At 49.1% G+C, this 16,919-nt stretch overlaps 1 protein-coding gene across 3 annotated transcripts in view; it reads right to left on the bottom strand.

The window, feature by feature from the left end:
- Positions 1 to 16,716, bottom strand: part of LOC143926956 (sulfotransferase 2B1-like) — a 33,245-nt gene extending 16,529 nt beyond the window's left edge. The window contains exon 1 of one of the 3 annotated variants that reach the window (XM_077450991.1): positions 16,659 to 16,716. The gene's annotated coding sequence lies outside the window, so the exon portion shown is untranslated. Of the gene's footprint in view, positions 1 to 13,401; positions 13,534 to 16,337; positions 16,497 to 16,658 lie in introns of those variants that run through there. The other 2 variants (XM_077450994.1, XM_077450987.1) reach the window with 2 other exon arrangements.
- Positions 16,717 to 16,919: the final 203 nt, after the last annotated feature.

The following is a 16,919-nucleotide window of genomic DNA, read 5'->3' as shown; positions in this document are numbered from 1 at the left end:
GTGACATACAGCGCTGACAGCAGCTCCGTGACATACAGCGCTGACAGCAGCTCCGTGACATACAGCGCTGACAGCAGCTCCGTGACATACAGCGCTGACAGCAGCTCCGTGACATACAGCGCTGACAGCAGCTCCGTGACATACAGCGCTGACAGCAGCACCGTGACATACAGCGCTGACAGCAGCTCCGTGACATACAGCGCTGACAGCAGCTCCGTGACATACAGCGCTGACAGCAGCTCCGTGACATACAGCACTGACAGCAGCTCCGTGACATACAGCGCTGACAGCAGCTCCGTGACATACAGCGCTGACAGCAGCACCGTGACATACAGCGCTGACAGCAGCTCCGTGACATACAGCGCTGACAGCAGCTCCGTGACATACAGCGCTGACAGCAGCTCCGTGACATACAGCGCTGACAGCAGCTCCGTGACATACAGCGCTGACAGCAGCTCCGTGACATACAGCGCTGACAGCAGCACCGTGACATACAGCGCTGACAGCAGCTCCGTGACATACAGCGCTGACAGCAGCTCCGTGACATACAGCGCTGACAGCAGCTCCGTGACATACAGCACTGACAGCAGCTCCGTGACATACAGCGCTGACAGCAGCTCCGTGACATACAGCGCTGACAGCAGCACCGTGACATACAGCGCTGACAGCAGCTCCGTGACATACAGCGCTGACAGCAGCTCCGTGACATACAGCGCTGACAGCAGCTCCGTGACATACAGCGCTGACAGCAGCTCCGTGACATACAGCGCTGACAGCAGCTCCGTGACATACAGCGCTGACAGCAGCTCCGTGACATACAGCGCTGACAGCAGCTCCGTGACATACAGCGCTGACAGCAGCTCCGTGACATACAGCGCTGACAGCAGCTCCGTGACATACAGCGCTGACAGCAGCTCCGTGACATACAGCGCTGACAGCAGCTCCGTGACATACAGCGCTGACAGCAGCTCCGTGACATACAGCGCTGACAGCAGCACCGTAAGCAGCCCCAGGAGGAAGTCAGCACAGCACAGGGATGGTGTGATCCCCTCATAATAAGAACCCCCAGGAGGAAGTCAGCACAGCACAGGGATGGTGGGAGCCCCTCATAATAAGAACACCCAGGAGGAAGTCAGCACAGCACAGGGATGGTGGGAACCCCTCATAATAAGCAGCCCCAGTAGAAATATGACACCGCTCAACCTCTTCAAAGAGGAGGGTAGGGGCATATAGTACGGTGTGCTTTTTTGGGTCAGGGAAGTGAGCCAAATGAATTAAGAAGGTCTGTGTGCTTGATTCCAAAAATTGTTTATAGACATATACATGGTCTACTGATCACATGTGTTGAATTCCTCCGAGATCCATGCCTCATTCATTTTTAGAAATGTGAGGTAGTTAACACTGTGGTGAGCTAGGCGAGTACGCTTATCGGTCACAATCCCCCCTGCTGCGCTGAACGTCCTTTCGGACAGGACACTGGATGAGGGGCAAGCCAACAGTTCGATTGCAAATTGGGCAAGCTCTGGCCAGAGGTCAAGCCTGCCCACCCAGTAGTCTAGGGGTTCATCACTCCTCAGAGCGTCCACATCGGCCGTTAACCCAATGTAGTCGGACACCTGACGGTCTAGGCGTTCCCTGATGCTGGATCCGGATGACACCTGTCGATGGGTCGGCTGAAAGAATGACCTCATATCCGAAGTCACCAACACATCTTCAAACCGGCCTCTTCTTGCAGGCGCTGTTGGATTGGTACCCGCAAATCCTTCTCTGGGAGTGGGAATTGCTCCTCTGCCAGCGCACGCAAAAGCAGAATGCAGCATTTCTCGAAGCAAGGCCTGGAAGTGCTGCATTCTGACAGCCCTCTGCGACGGCGGTAACATTTCCGCCATTTTGTGTTTGTACCGGGGGTCTAAGTACGTTGCCACCCAGTACTGGTCCTTGACCCTCATGCTTTTTATACGGGGGTCCCTATTAAAACACTGGAGCATGAAGGCCCCCATTTGCACTAAAGTGGAAGCGGTGTGGTGGCCTGGCTCCTGCTCATCATCCAGGATAATGTCGTCCTCTTCATTCTCCTCTCCCCATCCTCGCACAACAGGGATCCCAGAAAGGTTTAAAGCATGCTCTTCTTGCTCCTGCTCATCCGCCCCGGCACCATCCTCCTCTGACTCCTCATCAGACTCCTGTTGTTGACTTGTCTCAGATAGAGTAGCCCCCCCTGGGAATTCATCCAGCATTGCGACTTCCTCATCTTCCCGCTCCTGCTCCTCCACAGCCTGATCAATGACACGACGCAATGCACGCTCCAGAAAGAAGGCATAAGGTACCATGTCACTGATGGCGCCATGGCTGCGACTGACCAGTTTGGTGATCTCCTCAAATGGCCGCAGAAGTCTGCATGTGTCGCGCATGAGCAGCCACTGGCGCGGTGAAAAAAAACCCAGCTCCCCAGAACCGTTTCTTTCGCAGAGTTCATACAGGTAGACGTTAACTGCACGTTTCTGCTGGAGCAGCCTATCAAGCATATAGAAGGTTGAGTTCCATCGCGTCGGGCAATCGCAAATAAGACGTCTGACCGGCAGATGGTGTCGCCGCTGAATGTCAGCAAGGCGAGCCATGGCCGTGTAAGATCTTCTGAAATGGGCCGAGATTTTCCTTGCCTGCCGCAAGATGTCCTGGACCCCAGGGTATTTGACAAGGAATCGCTGCACGACCAAGTTTAAGACGTGTGCCATGCACGGCACGTGCGTGATTTTGCCCTGTTTCAATGCGCTAAGCAGATTGGCACCGTTGTCACACACCACTTTACCAACTGTCAAATTGAGCGGTGTTAGCCACTCATCTGCCTGTGAACGCAAAGCTGAAAGGAGTGCCGGGCCAGTGTGGCTCTTTGCTTCCAGGCACAACAGACGCAGCACGGCATGGCAACGTCTCACCTGGCATGTGGAATAGGTTCTGGGGAGCTTGGGCGGTGCAGTGGAAGAGACGCTAGCAGCGGAAAAGGAGGAGGCAGCTGAGGAGGAGAGGGAGGAGGATGGAGTAGGAGGAGGAGAAGAAGAGTCAGGCCTGCATGCAATCCGTGGCGGTAAAACCAAATCTACACGGGTGCCACGGGTTACATGCTTGACGGCCGTCAGAAGGTTCACCCAGTGGGCAGTAAAACTGATATACCTTCCCTGCCCGTGTTTGCTAGACCACGTGTCTGTGGTCAGATGTATCTTGGCACCGACACTGTGTGCCAGAGATACATTCACTTGCCGCTGAACATGGCCATATAGCTCTGGGATGCCCTTCTCTGAGAAATACTTCCTTCCTGGGACCTTCCATTGTGGTGTTCCAATGGCCACAAATTTGCGAAAGGCCTCCGAGTCCACCAGTTTATATGGCAGTAGTTGGCGGGCTATGAGTTCTGACAAGCCAGCCGCCAACCGTTGGGCAAGAGGGTTATCCGGCGTCATCATTTTTTTACGCTCAAACATTAGGCCCACGGAAGCCTGCCTTTTTGCAGAAAAATGTGAGCTTGGCGTGATGGAAGGTGGAGTGGAGGACAATTGTGAGGAGAGAGGAGAAGGAGAAGTAGAAGACGAGGCTGGACGGTGAGAGCCTGCAGTGTGGCTTTGTGTGTTCCGTTGCTCCCACTGGGCTCGGTGATGGCTGCTCATGTGCCTTCTTAAGGCGGTCGTCCCTAGGTGAGTATTGGGCTTACCGCGACTAACGCGTTGACTGCAAAGATTGCAGATGGCAACGCTATTGTCAGCAGCGGACACGTTAAAAAAAGCCCACACTGCGGAGCCATGTGCCGGTGTCCTGGGAGCGCCAGATGTGACCGTACATGGTCGATGACTCGCTCCTGATACATTTGCAGTCTGCTTTGTCCCTGCTGTGCAATGTAAGTCATTGCTGCTTCTCCTCCCTATCTGCTGGTCCATATCTCCCTCTGAACTCCCCTCCTCTTCCTCTCTTGTGGGCACCCACGTGACATCACTAGACACGTCATCATCAACGTCACCTTCCCCACCGCTATAAGTAGAGTAGGCAGCAACACCGGGGACCAACCTCCTCCTTGGGCTGATCTGGGTACTGGCGTCAGACTGCTGAGTAGCGCTTGTTGCTACCTCCTCTTCCTGATCCAATACCAAGAGTGGCTGCGCATCAGAAATGTCCTCTTGATATGGATCGGAAAATAATTCCAGTGACTCAAGCGGAAGGTATGTGGTGGTGGTGGTGGTGGTCGTGTTGTTGGTGGTAGTGTCTTTGGGGGTGCACATAGCAGAGAGTGAAGAAGAGGGTGCAGATCGAGAGGATGAGGAGGGTGCAGAAGAGTAAGGCTGAGCGAGCCACTCAACCAAGTCTGGTGCATCCTTTAAAGTAATTGAACGCACCTTCTGCAACTTCCCACTTTGGCTCAAGCCTGTTGCTCCTGCCCTACCCCTACCACCCCTGCGGAAGGGCCTGCCTCTTCCTCTGCATGTCATTTTTTAAATGACCCTGTGACAAAACTCTTAGTCCCTATACCGCTGAAGGACTGCTGCAGTATAGGTGAGCGGTCAGCAGTGGTGCACGTCAACCCTATCTATTGTGGACCTATAGCGGTCCTTACAGAACAGCAGACTGTACCGCACTCAAGCCTATGTACCGTAGCACCCTATACCAAGTTACCAGTCCTTATAAGAACTTTTGTGGACCAAGCAGGTTGTGTATTAGTGTTTAGCAGACTGTACGTCAGTCCCTATACCGCTGAAGGACTGCTGCAGTATAGGGCAGCGGTCAGCAGTGGTGCACGTCAACCCTATGTATTGTGGACCGATAGCGGTCCTTACAGAACAGCAGACTGTAACGCACTCAGGCCTATGTACCGTAGCACCCTATACCAAGTTACCAGTCCTTATAAGAACTTTTGTGGACCAAGCAGGTTGTGTGTTAGTGATTAGCAGACTGTACGTCAGTCCCTATACCAATGAAGGACTGCTGCAGTATAGGGCAGCGGTCAGCAGTAGTGCACGGCAACCCTATGTATTGTGGACCGATAGCGGTCCTTACAGAACAGCAGACTGTAACGCACTCAGGCCTATGTACCGTAGCACCCTATACCAAGTTACCAGTCCTTATAAGAACTTTTGTGGACCAAGCAGGTTGTGTGTTAGTGATTAGCAGACTGTACGTCAGTCCCTATACCAATGAAGGACTGCTGCAGTATAGGGCAGCGGTCAGCAGTAGTGCACGGCAACCCTATGTATTGTGGACCGATAGCGGTCCTTACAGAACAGCAGACTGTACCGCACTCAAGCCTATGTACCGTAGCACCCTATACCAAGTTACCAGTCCTTATAAGAACTTTTGTGGACCAAGCAGGTTGTGTATTAGTGTTTAGCAGACTGTACGTCAGTCCCTATACCGCTGAAGGACTGCTGCAGTATAGGGCAGCGGTCAGCAGTGGTGCACGTCAACCCTATGTATTGTGGACCGATAGCGGTCCTTACAGAACAGCAGACTGTAACGCACTCAGGCCTATGTACCGTAGCACCCTATACCAAGTTACCAGTCCTTATAAGAACTTTTGTGGACCAAGCAGGTTGTGTGTTAGTGATTAGCAGACTGTACGTCAGTCCCTATACCAATGAAGGACTGCTGCAGTATAGGGCAGCGGTCAGCAGTAGTGCACGGCAACCCTATGTATTGTGGACCGATAGCGGTCCTTACAGAACAGCAGACTGTAACGCACTCAGGCCTATGTACCGTAGCACCCTATACCAAGTTACCAGTCCTTATAAAAACTTTTGTGGACCAAGCAGGTTGTGTGTTAGTGTTTAGCAGACTGTGCGTCAGTCCCTATACCGCTGAAGGACTGCTGCAGTATAGGGCAGCGGTCAGCAGTGGTGCACGTCAACCCTATCTATTGTGGACCGATAGCGGTCCTTACAGAACAGCAGACTGTACCGCACTCAAGCCTATGTACCGTAGCACCCTATACCAAGTTACCAGTCCTTATAAGAACTTTTGTGGACCAAGCAGGTTGTGTATTAGTGTTTAGCAGACTGTACGTCAGTCCCTATACCGCTGAAGGACTGCTGCAGTATAGGGCAGCGGTCAGCAGTGGTGCACGTCAACCCTATGTATTGTGGACCGATAGCGGTCCTTACAGAACAGCAGACTGTAACGCACTCAGGCCTATGTACCGTAGCACCCTATACCAAGTTACCAGTCCTTATAAGAACTTTTGTGGACCAAGCAGGTTGTGTGTTAGTGATTAGCAGACTGTACGTCAGTCCCTATACCAATGAAGGACTGCTGCAGTATAGGGCAGCGGTCAGCAGTAGTGCACGGCAACCCTATGTATTGTGGACCGATAGCGGTCCTTACAGAACAGCAGACTGTACTGCACTCAGGCCTATGTACCGTAGCACCCTATACCAAGTTACCAGTCCTTATAAAAACTTTTGTGGACCAAGCAGGTTGTGTGTTAGTGTTTAGCAGACTGTGCGTCAGTCCCTATACCGCTGAAGGACTGCTGCAGTATAGGGCAGCGGTCAGCAGTAGTGCACGGCAACCCTATGTATTGTGGACCGATAGCGGTCCTTACAGAACAGCAGACTGTAACGCACTCAGGCCTATGTACCGTAGCACCCTATACCAAGTTACCAGTCCTTATAAGAACTTTTGTGGACCAAGCAGGTTGTGTGTTAGTGATTAGCAGACTGTACGTCAGTCCCTATACCAATGAAGGACTGCTGCAGTATAGGGCAGCGGTCAGCAGTAGTGCACGGCAACCCTATGTATTGTGGACCGATAGCGGTCCTTACAGAACAGCAGACTGTACCGCACCCAAGCCTATGTACCGTAGCACCCTAGACAGACCAAGTTACCAGTCCTGATAAAGAGCTTTGTGGAACAAGTGAGTTGTGAATGATTAGCAGACTGCAGCAGAAGGGCAGCAGTCAAGTATAATATTCTTTCTATATTTGGAAGAAAGAATATTATACGTGTACAAGCCTATTACCGTACCACTGATACCAGTCCTGAAAAGAACCTTTGTGGAACTAATAGTAACAGCAAGTCTTTAAAATTATCCTCACTGCCTGACACACTGCTTCCTGCCTGTCCCTATACAAATTGGCAAAAAAGAGTAGGCTGGAACGATTAGCTGGAACAGCTCTTTTGTGGACCTGATAGTAACAGCTAATGATGATGATGATGATGATGATGAAGAAAGACTAATCTGGCTGAGCTGTCCCTAAAATAGCAGCATACAGCGCTCTGTCCCTTTATCTAAACTGACAAAAGAAACTCAGGCTGCTGACCTAACACCTATACCAGTCCTGAAAAGAACTTTTGTGTACCAAATAGCTAGCGTTTTCTCTGTCCCTACTCCACACAGGATCCTTTCCCTACAGTGACAGAAGAAAGAATGTAAAATGGCCACCGGATCGGGTGTATTTATAGGTTAGGGGGAATGTCCAAGTGTCCATGAGCTGTCATGTCTCAATTGGTTGTCCTGTAACACATGATAAACGTGTCACGAAAGGTTAAAGTTCTTGTATACATTAAACACGTAAGTCCGCCGGGGCGAACGACGGAAAAAGGCGTTCGAACCCGCGGACGGCGAAAGTCGGAAATTCGCCGCGAAACGACCGCCGGGCGAACCGTTCGGCCATCACTATTCCAGACCACACCTTCCAATCTGATTGTACAATCTCCTGTAGACATGTGTGATTATGTATGAAAATTCGTACATTCGGGGCACGAACCCCAATTTTGTTTTAGGGATTTCAACACTTTAGGGCTACATCCACACCTTGGTGATTTGAATCGTGCGCAGATTTGCGGCCATTCTGCCTTGCGATTTTAAAGTGCCGAGGTGTGAATAATAAAAATCGCAGAACGATCATTTGAGATGCTATTTATTTGAATAGCACTAAAAAAAAAATTAAAAAAAAAAAAATCGCAGGGTGGATCTGGGATCTGCCACAATTGTCGCCTTAGGCCCCATTTCACACCTGAGCGATTATCGGCTTGAAGCTCAAAAATGTTGGAGGAGGAAAAAAAAAAATGGAGATGGTTCACATCTCCACTCCAAATCGCGTGAAGCCGAACGCCTGAAGCTCAAAACAAGTTCTGGAGCTTTTTTTGGTGCACGAATCGGGCAGATTTGCGCGTTTTCATCCCCATAGAAATTAATGGAAATGCACCATTCGCAAATTTTTTGTACCTTTTTGCATGCGTTTTCTGCTCAAATAAAAAGTAAAAAATTACACACACACACACACACACTATATATATATATATATATATATATATATATATATATATATATATATTATAGTAATAATATATGAATAAATGTAAAATAAATACACAAATAAATAAAAATGATCATAGATAAGTAAATAAATTAATAATATGTACTACATTAATAAATTAACCTCTAAACTTAAAAATATGAATATATATATATATATATATATATATATATATATATATATATATATATATGTGTACAGTCATATATGTATGTTATCATATATACACATCACAGTACCGACTCAAAAGAGGCTTAAGACATATGTTGTATTGAGAATGACGCCGACACGTTTCAGACTATCCGTCTCAAACAAAAAAATACATTATTAATAATAACACCCTAACACAAAATGTATTAATTTTTTTATTTTTTAAAGGGGTAAGGGCTAAAGTTAAGGGTTAATTATTTATTGTTACTTAGTATTCATTTGTTGAATTTTTTTTTAATGATTATTATTTGTGTATTTATTTCACATTTTTAACTATTCGTATAATAAATAAAAAATAAATAAAATAATAACAACCCAAACCCCCAACTCCTAACCCAAACTGAACTCAAACCCCTTACCCCAACAAAAAAAAAACCCATAATAAAAATAAAGAAATAAAAGCTAAAAAAAAAAAAAAATTTATAATAATAATAATATTATATATATATATATATATATATATATATATATATATATATATATATATATATATATATATATATATATATATATAAAGCTGAATTACCTAGCAACAAATGATGCAGCAGATAACAGTTTGCTCTACTGGGCAATTAAAAAAAAAATAGCAAAGCCCAAAAGTGCTGCATACAAACCGCACAAAAATATGCCAAAATTGCACATAAAACCGCTGGAAAAGCGCTCAAAGACGCTCCGCTCAGGTGTGAATGTAGTGTTAGTGCATTACCAAAAACAGAAAAAAAGTTCACGCCCCCCCCCCCCCCCATGGGCTCATCGTTAGGGGGGGGGGGGGAGGGTCAGCACAGTTTCTGTACATACAAGACGGGAGCTGAGCCGTCTGCACAGATCCTTCCATTCAATCGGCGGTATGACGTCATTTTCTCAGGACGCCCTCACTGGCCCCTTATATAAAGCAGCTTCTATCCACTCCATGAAGCTTTCTCCATTAATAAATGAGGTCTTATATTTATCGCAGGCGGAGGTGGAATTACGGCGTCCCTCCGGATTTATCCGCCGCACTCCTGTAAAAACAACGGAATATTCCTTGGAAATAAAATGTCATCTCACATATTAGACGACCAAATCTGAATTCTCCGGGACGAAACGCGCCAACACTTGTGCATCGCCCGAGGGTTCAGCTTTACTGTTCATCGGTTGAAGGGAGGAGGAGGAGTTATCCATATTTAGCTTCGGACGGCCGAGTGCACAGTGAGGGGTAAAAAGGATTTGACCGCCTGCTGATTTTGTGACAAAGAAACGATCGGTCTATAATTTTATTGGTCGGTTTATTATAACAGAGAGAGAATAACAAACAAAAATATCCAGAAAAACGCATTTCAAAAAAGTTTTATAAAATTGATTTGCATTTTAATGAGTGAAATAAGTATTTGACCCCCTTCACAGAACATGACTTAGTAGTTGGTGGAGAATCCCTCGTTGGCGATCACAGAGGTCAGGCGTTTCTTGGAGTTGGCCTCCAGGTTCACACATCTCAGGAGGGATTTTGTCCTCTTTGCAGATCCTCTCCAAGTCTTTAAGGTTTCCAGGCTGACATCTGGCGACTCGAACCTTCAGCTCCCTCCACATATTTTCTATGGGATTAAGGTCTGGAGACTGGGCTAGGCTACTCCGGGACCTCAATGTGCTTCTTCTTGAGCCACTCCTGTGTTACCTTGGCCGTGTGTTTTCCTGTGTCCCTGCAAAGCAGGGAATTAATTCCATCTCTCCCCTTAGTAAAAACACCTCAAATACACACGGGGGGCACACAATTAACCCTTTGATCGTCCCCGATGTTAACCCTTTCCCAGCCAGTGTCATTCGTACAGTGACAGTGCATATTTTTAGCACTGATCACTGTATTGGTGTCACTGGTTCCCTAAAAGTATCAATTAGGCTACTTTCACACTGGGGCGTTGGGGGCGTCGGCGATAAAGCAGCGCTATTTTTAGCGGCACTTTACCGTCGTTTTGCAGCCCCTTTCGGGCGCTAGCTTTTAACCCCCATTAACAGGCGAAAAAGGGTTAAAAGTGCCAGCAAAGCGCCGCTGCAGTGGCACTTTTCCGGCACTTTGGCAGCGCCGCCCATTGATTGCAAGGAGCAGTGTATACACCGCTGCTACAGCGCCGCAAAGATGCGGCTTGCAGGACTTTTGGCATCCTGCCAGCGCACCCCTCCAGTGTGAGCGCACTCGGGGCTTCCACACTGGAGTGCGAGGAGAGGCGCTTTCAAGGCGATATTTTTCACGCTATAGCGCCTGTAAAGCGCCTCAGTGTGAAAGCAGCCCAAGTGTCCGAATGTCCGCCGCAATATCGCAGTCCCGCTATAAGTCGCTGATCACCGCCATTAATAGTCACAATAAATAAATAAATAAATCTTTTTTTTTTTTTGTTTTTTAAACCCATCGTTTGTAGATATTATAACTTTTGCATAAAACAAATCGATAAACGCTTATTGGGAATTTTTTTTTTTAACCAAAGACATGTATCCGAATACATATTGGACTAAACTGATGAAGAAATTAGATTTTTTTACTGGATATGTTTTATAGCGGAAAGTAAAAAATATTGGAGGTTTTTTCACAGCGGTCTTTTTTGTTTATTGTGCAAAAGCTAAAAATTGCAGGAGGGGATCAAATACCACCAGAAGAAAGCTGTATAACCGCACAGTTGTCAGTTAAAGTATCGCCAAAAAAAATGGCCTGGTCATGAAGGGGGTAGGTGGTTAAATACCACCTACCCCCTTCAGTGAGCTCGGTACATAGGCATTTACACAAGGTGTGCCAGGTGTGCCTGGGCACATCCAATCACCCAGTGTGGTGCAGATTCCCACTGTTTAAACCTAACGGGGTTCCTAAAAAAAAAAAAAATAATAATAAAAAAAAAGAAAGAAAAAATAAAACTACCGACACCATCCACTGCCCTACACCATCCACTGCCCTACCGACACCCTCCACTGCCCTACACCATCCACTGCCCTACCGACACCATCCACTGCCCTACACCCTCCACTGCCCTACCGACACCCTCCACTGCCCTACACCCTCCACTGCCCTACCGACACCCTCCACTGCCCTACACCCTCCACTGCCCTACCGACACCCTCCACTGCCCTACCGACACCGTCCACTGCCCTACACCATCCACTGCCCTACCGACACCGTCCACTGCCCTACACCCTCCACTGCCCTACTGACACCCTCCACTGCCCTACCGACACCCTCCACTGCCCTACCGACACCGTCCACTGCCCTACCGACACCCTCCACTGCCCGACACCATCCACTGCCCTACCGACACCATCCACTGCCCTACCGACACCATCCACTGCCCTACCGACACCCTCCACTGCCCTACCGACACCCTCCACTGCCCTACCGACACCGTCCACTGCCCTACACCATCCACTGCTCTACCGACACCGTCCACTGCCCTACACCATCCACTGCCCTACCGACACCATCCACTGCCCTACACCATCCACTGCCCTACCGACACCATCCACTGCCCTACACCATCCACTGCCCTACCTACACCATCCACTGCCCTACACCCTCCACTGCCCTACCGACACCCTCCACTGCCCTACACCCTCCACTGCCCTACCGACACCCTCCACTGCCCTACCGACACCGTCCATTGCCCTACACCCTCCACTGCCCTACCGACACCCTCCACTGCCCTACCGACACCCTCCACTGCCCTACCGACACCCGCCACTGCCCTACCGACACCGTCCACTGCCCTACCGACACCCTCCACTGCCCTACCGACACCCTCCACTGCCCTACACCCTCCACTGCCCTACCGACACCCTCCACTGCCCTACACCCTCCACTGCCCTACCGCCCTACCCACACCCTCCACTGCCCTATCCACACCCTCCACTGCCCTATCCACACCCTCCACTGCCCTACCCACACCCTCCACTGCCCTACCCACACCCTCCACTGCCCTACCGACACCCTCCACGGCCCTACCGACACCCTCCACTGCCCTACACCCTCCACTGCCCTACCGCCCTATCCACACCCTCCACTGCCCTACCCACACCCTCCACTGCCCTACCCACACCTTCCACTGCCCTACCCACACCGTCCACTGCCCTACCGACACCCTCCACTGCCCTACACCCTCCACTGCCCTACCGCCCTACCCACACCCTCCACTGCCCTACCCACACCCTCCACTGCCCTATCCACACCCTCCACTGCCCTACCCACACCCTCCACTGCCCTACCCACACCCTCCACTGCCCTACCCACACCTTCCACTGCCCTACCGACACCCTCCACTGCCCTACCGCCCTATCCACACCCTCCACTGCCCTACCCACACCCTCCACTGCCCTACCCACACCTTCCACTGCCCTACCCACACCTTCCACTGCCCTACTGACACCATCCATTGCTCTACTGACCATCAGTATATACACACACATGCACACACGTGTTTGCGCTTTGGGGTGCACACCTATGTCTCGGTTATCTTGCTGTTCACTTTGCAATGCTAACATTGCCCTCCGCTGATGTAGAGAGAGGATTAGAGGGAAATAATGAAGGTGAGGAATGTACAGAATGAAATGTTGGAGATCTTTAGGAAACAAGAAGAGAATTCAGAGACACAAAGATCGCCCCGTACATCGCGACCTCAGCGCGGCGTGCAAAACGACTTCTGTATAGAAGCCAATACAAGTCGCTCCCAAGTCCTTTTCCTGAGTCGGAGTCACTCCTATTAGGACAGTTCCGTTGCAATGCATGGAGCGCGTCTTGTCAGGCGGGTAAGTCGCTCCGCCAGGTCGCCCCGGTGTGAGCCGCCACTGAGGGATAATGCACAAAGGATTACTTTCCATACGTCTGGATTATTTTTTCTTATAAGATGGAAGAGAAAAAAAAAACAAATAAAAAGGAATTTCTCACCCGCTGAAGTTTTCTTAGGCAGCCGAGATCTTTTCTGCCTTTGTTCAGTGCAGAGGAATTTGCTGGTCCTATATAAAGCTCTCACCTCCCACTTCCCAACAAGGACAAAGGGGGGGGGGGGGAAGCTTAAAGAAGCCACGAATCCAATGAATGAGACATTCACAGGAAAAAAGTCAATACAGTGAGATTTGTGTTTGGAAAATCAGTTAATTTATAATAATTGTATACAATTTCCAGCGTGCGGATATTTCTGGTTGGATCGCCGGGTACAATTCATCATTCCCGTGTAGAAGAGTCCGGGGAAGCGAGTGTGACCCGGGAACGGCTCCGGGTCGGATCAGATTGCAGCGAGACGATTTGTGCTGCAGGATGCAAATTTACCCCGACTAACCAATCCATTTTTTTTTTTTACCACTTCGCCTCTCCCACCCTCTGGGGCAATTTTTATATTTCTGATATGGGCCTGTTTATGCGGCAATTAATTTGCCATTACTAAGGATAAAAAGTTGTTTTTTTTTTTTTTTATGAAATAACAATTATTTCATAAAAAAAAAAAAAAAAGCATCAGGGACAGCCCATCCATTGTGGGCACACGCCCCCCCCCCCCCATCCATTCCCCTTCCCCCCTTCCTATCCAAGTGCCCGGCCCTTTTCAGGGCACCGGGCGTATGAATACCAATGGCGGGGGTAGGTAGTGAGCCCGCTGCCTGCCGAATCACGCAAACCTGCGCCCCCCGGGACCTGCTTGGATAAATATGTGGGAGTACTGAGATGCCACCAACCAACGGGGGGGGGGGGGGGGGGTAGTTACTTGCCACCCATTCCAAAGAAAAAAAAAATGGCCACCACTGGTTGTTAAAGCTTTGTCAGCTTAACTGCTTGCCGACCGTATAATGAATATTCGCAGTTGCAACACTGATCCTCCTCCTGGCCAATCAGGAAGCAGGTTTGATACCCGTCACCAGATTGGCTGCAAGGACAGACAGAGAAGGAGCCGCACAGAAGACACAGGAGCCCGCCCACCGTCCATAGAAGCCCGCTGCCGCCACCAGAGCCAACTGTCCACTGAAGCCCATCGCTGCCTGTCGGAGCCAGTGTCCCGCCCGCTGGGGACCTGCATGGGTAGGTGCTGGGAGGGGGGTGCTGACTGAGATGTCCCTCCCCTCAAAAAAACACCAGCTGCCACTGGTTGTGAAAGCTTATCCGCTTGCGGACCGTATACAGCTGAATAAGACCCATTTAAGCTGCTAATCAGTGCGTTCTGCCTGCACCCCCTGAGGAAGCCACGTGTCCCTGTGGCGTAACGCATGGGGGGGGGCGCAAGAAGATGCATGGTATTTGAACTTGGAACAAACCGATCACAGGCTGATGCAGTGTCATGGATATAGAGATTTTTAAATGCTGTAAAAAGGAGGTGCACTGGGAGCACCCAACTAATGTGAGGAGTATTTTTGGAAAAATAAAAGCAATTGTATTTTACGATATAAGCGATATTGGCGTTCCTTTCCTTATGTGCGCAGCTCGGGTTATACTGCATGCAAGGTCACATATCATTAGGGGAGCACACATCTGATGGGGGGGGGGGGCACGAGTGTATTTTGTCAGCACTAGATGTTTGGGTGCTTCATACAGGCTCCTCCCATGTACTTATGTACATGGGAGGAGCCTGTGATACTTATGTAGCCTGTGATACTTATGTCCATGGGAGGAGCCTGTGATACTTATGTCCATGGGAGGAGCCTGTGATACTTATGTCCACGGGGAGGAGCCTGTGATACTTATGTCCATGGGAGGAGCCTGTGATACTTATGTCCACGGGGAGGAGTCTGTGATACTTATGTCCACGGGGAGGAGCCTGTGATACTTATGTCCACGGGGAGGAGTCTGTGATACTTATGTCCATGGGAGGAGCCTGTGATACTTATGTCCACGGGGAGGAGTCTGTGATACTTATAAACATGTCATTTATTTCCTTTTTTTATTTTTAATAAATCTGCAAAGATTTTAAACAAACTTCTCTCACGTTGTCATTATGGGGGATGTTTGTAGAATTTTGAGGAAAATAATGAATGTATCCATTTTGGAATAAGGCTGCAACATAAGAAAAATGTGGATTAAGTGAAGTGCTGTGAATACTTTCCGGCTGCTCTGTATAATGATTATGAATTGGAGAACTTTTATGAATGGAATTGTATTTATAAAATTCATAGTTAGCAAAACATGTATTTAGTTATATACACAGCGCTGCGCGTTTACCTTTAATTTGATGCATTCACACATAAGGGGGATGAGTGAAGTGCAAGCAGTTTGGTCTCTAACATATAATACAAATACTGACATATAATCACACATGGGTTGGACTTGATGGATTTGTGTCTTTTTTCAACCTCACCTACTATGCAACTATGTAATTATATAGCATTATAGTTGCTTGCAAGAAACTATTTTGATTACTTCTGCCGACATCATGTCCTGCTGTCAGGGTACAATGCCCTGTTGTCAGGGTACAATGCCCTACTGTCAGGGTGCAATGTCCCGCTGTCAGGGCGCAATGTCCCGCTGTCAGGGCGCAATGTCCCGCTGTCAGGGCGCAATGTCCCGCTGTCAGGGCGCAATGTCCCGCTGTCAGGGCGCAATGTCCCACTGTCAGGGCGCAATGTCCCACTGTCAGGGCGCAATGTCCCACTGTCAGGGCGCAATGTCCCACTGTCACGGCGCAATGCCCCACTGTCAGGGCGCAATGCCCTACTGTCAGGGTGCAATGCCCTGCTGTCAGGGTGCAATGCCCTACTGTCAGGGTGCAATGCCCTACTGTCAGGGTGCAATGCCCTGCTGTCAGGGTGCAATGCCCTACTGTCAGGGTGCAATGCCCTACTGTCAGGGTGCAATGTCCTACTGTCAGGGTACAATGTCCCGATTCCTCCATTCACCTTTACCTGTGGATGAAGAAATCTGTTCATTTTTCTTCTTTACTTTATTTCGGGGGGCTGAACAAAATAAAAAATAATCTTGTTTGACTTCTTAAAAAGGAATGCAGGGTGAAGAAGAGTTGGAAGAGATAAAAAAGTAAATCTGGGTGGAAAGGTTGTCAGGCAGACAGTCAGCATGAGGATTCCTGAAGTGGAATGGGCAGATCTGATGGGGCGGGGGAGGGGATGTGTGCAGTGAGGGGGGAGGGGAGGGGGGGAACCAGGAGAAAGTGAAGGGGGGGGGGGGGGAATCGGTGTCAGACTGTCCGGTTGTCTGTGTGATCTTACCGACAAGTACTACGGAAGGGAGGGGAAGTCGTCAGCAGAAAGGTGGAGTGACCTGGAAGGAGAAGCTGAATATTATCACATCATATGACCTCACAGCAACTTTCTTTGCAAACTTTATGCAAGTTCTGGTTCAGTATACAGAGCCTTGAAAAAGTATTCACCCCCCCCCCACGACATTCCCCACATTTTTGTTACAACCAAAAAACATAAATGTATTTTATGTGATGGACCAACACAAAGTGTCACATAATTGTGAAGTGG

This window comes from Lithobates pipiens, unplaced genomic scaffold, assembly GCF_037356315.1.
Source record: "Lithobates pipiens isolate NorthernLeopardFrog02 unplaced genomic scaffold, aLitPip1_a1.2 Scaffold_10, whole genome shotgun sequence".
NCBI classification, from domain to species: Eukaryota; Metazoa; Chordata; class Amphibia; order Anura; family Ranidae; genus Lithobates; species Lithobates pipiens.
This window is presented reverse-complemented; position numbering and strand designations above follow the sequence as displayed.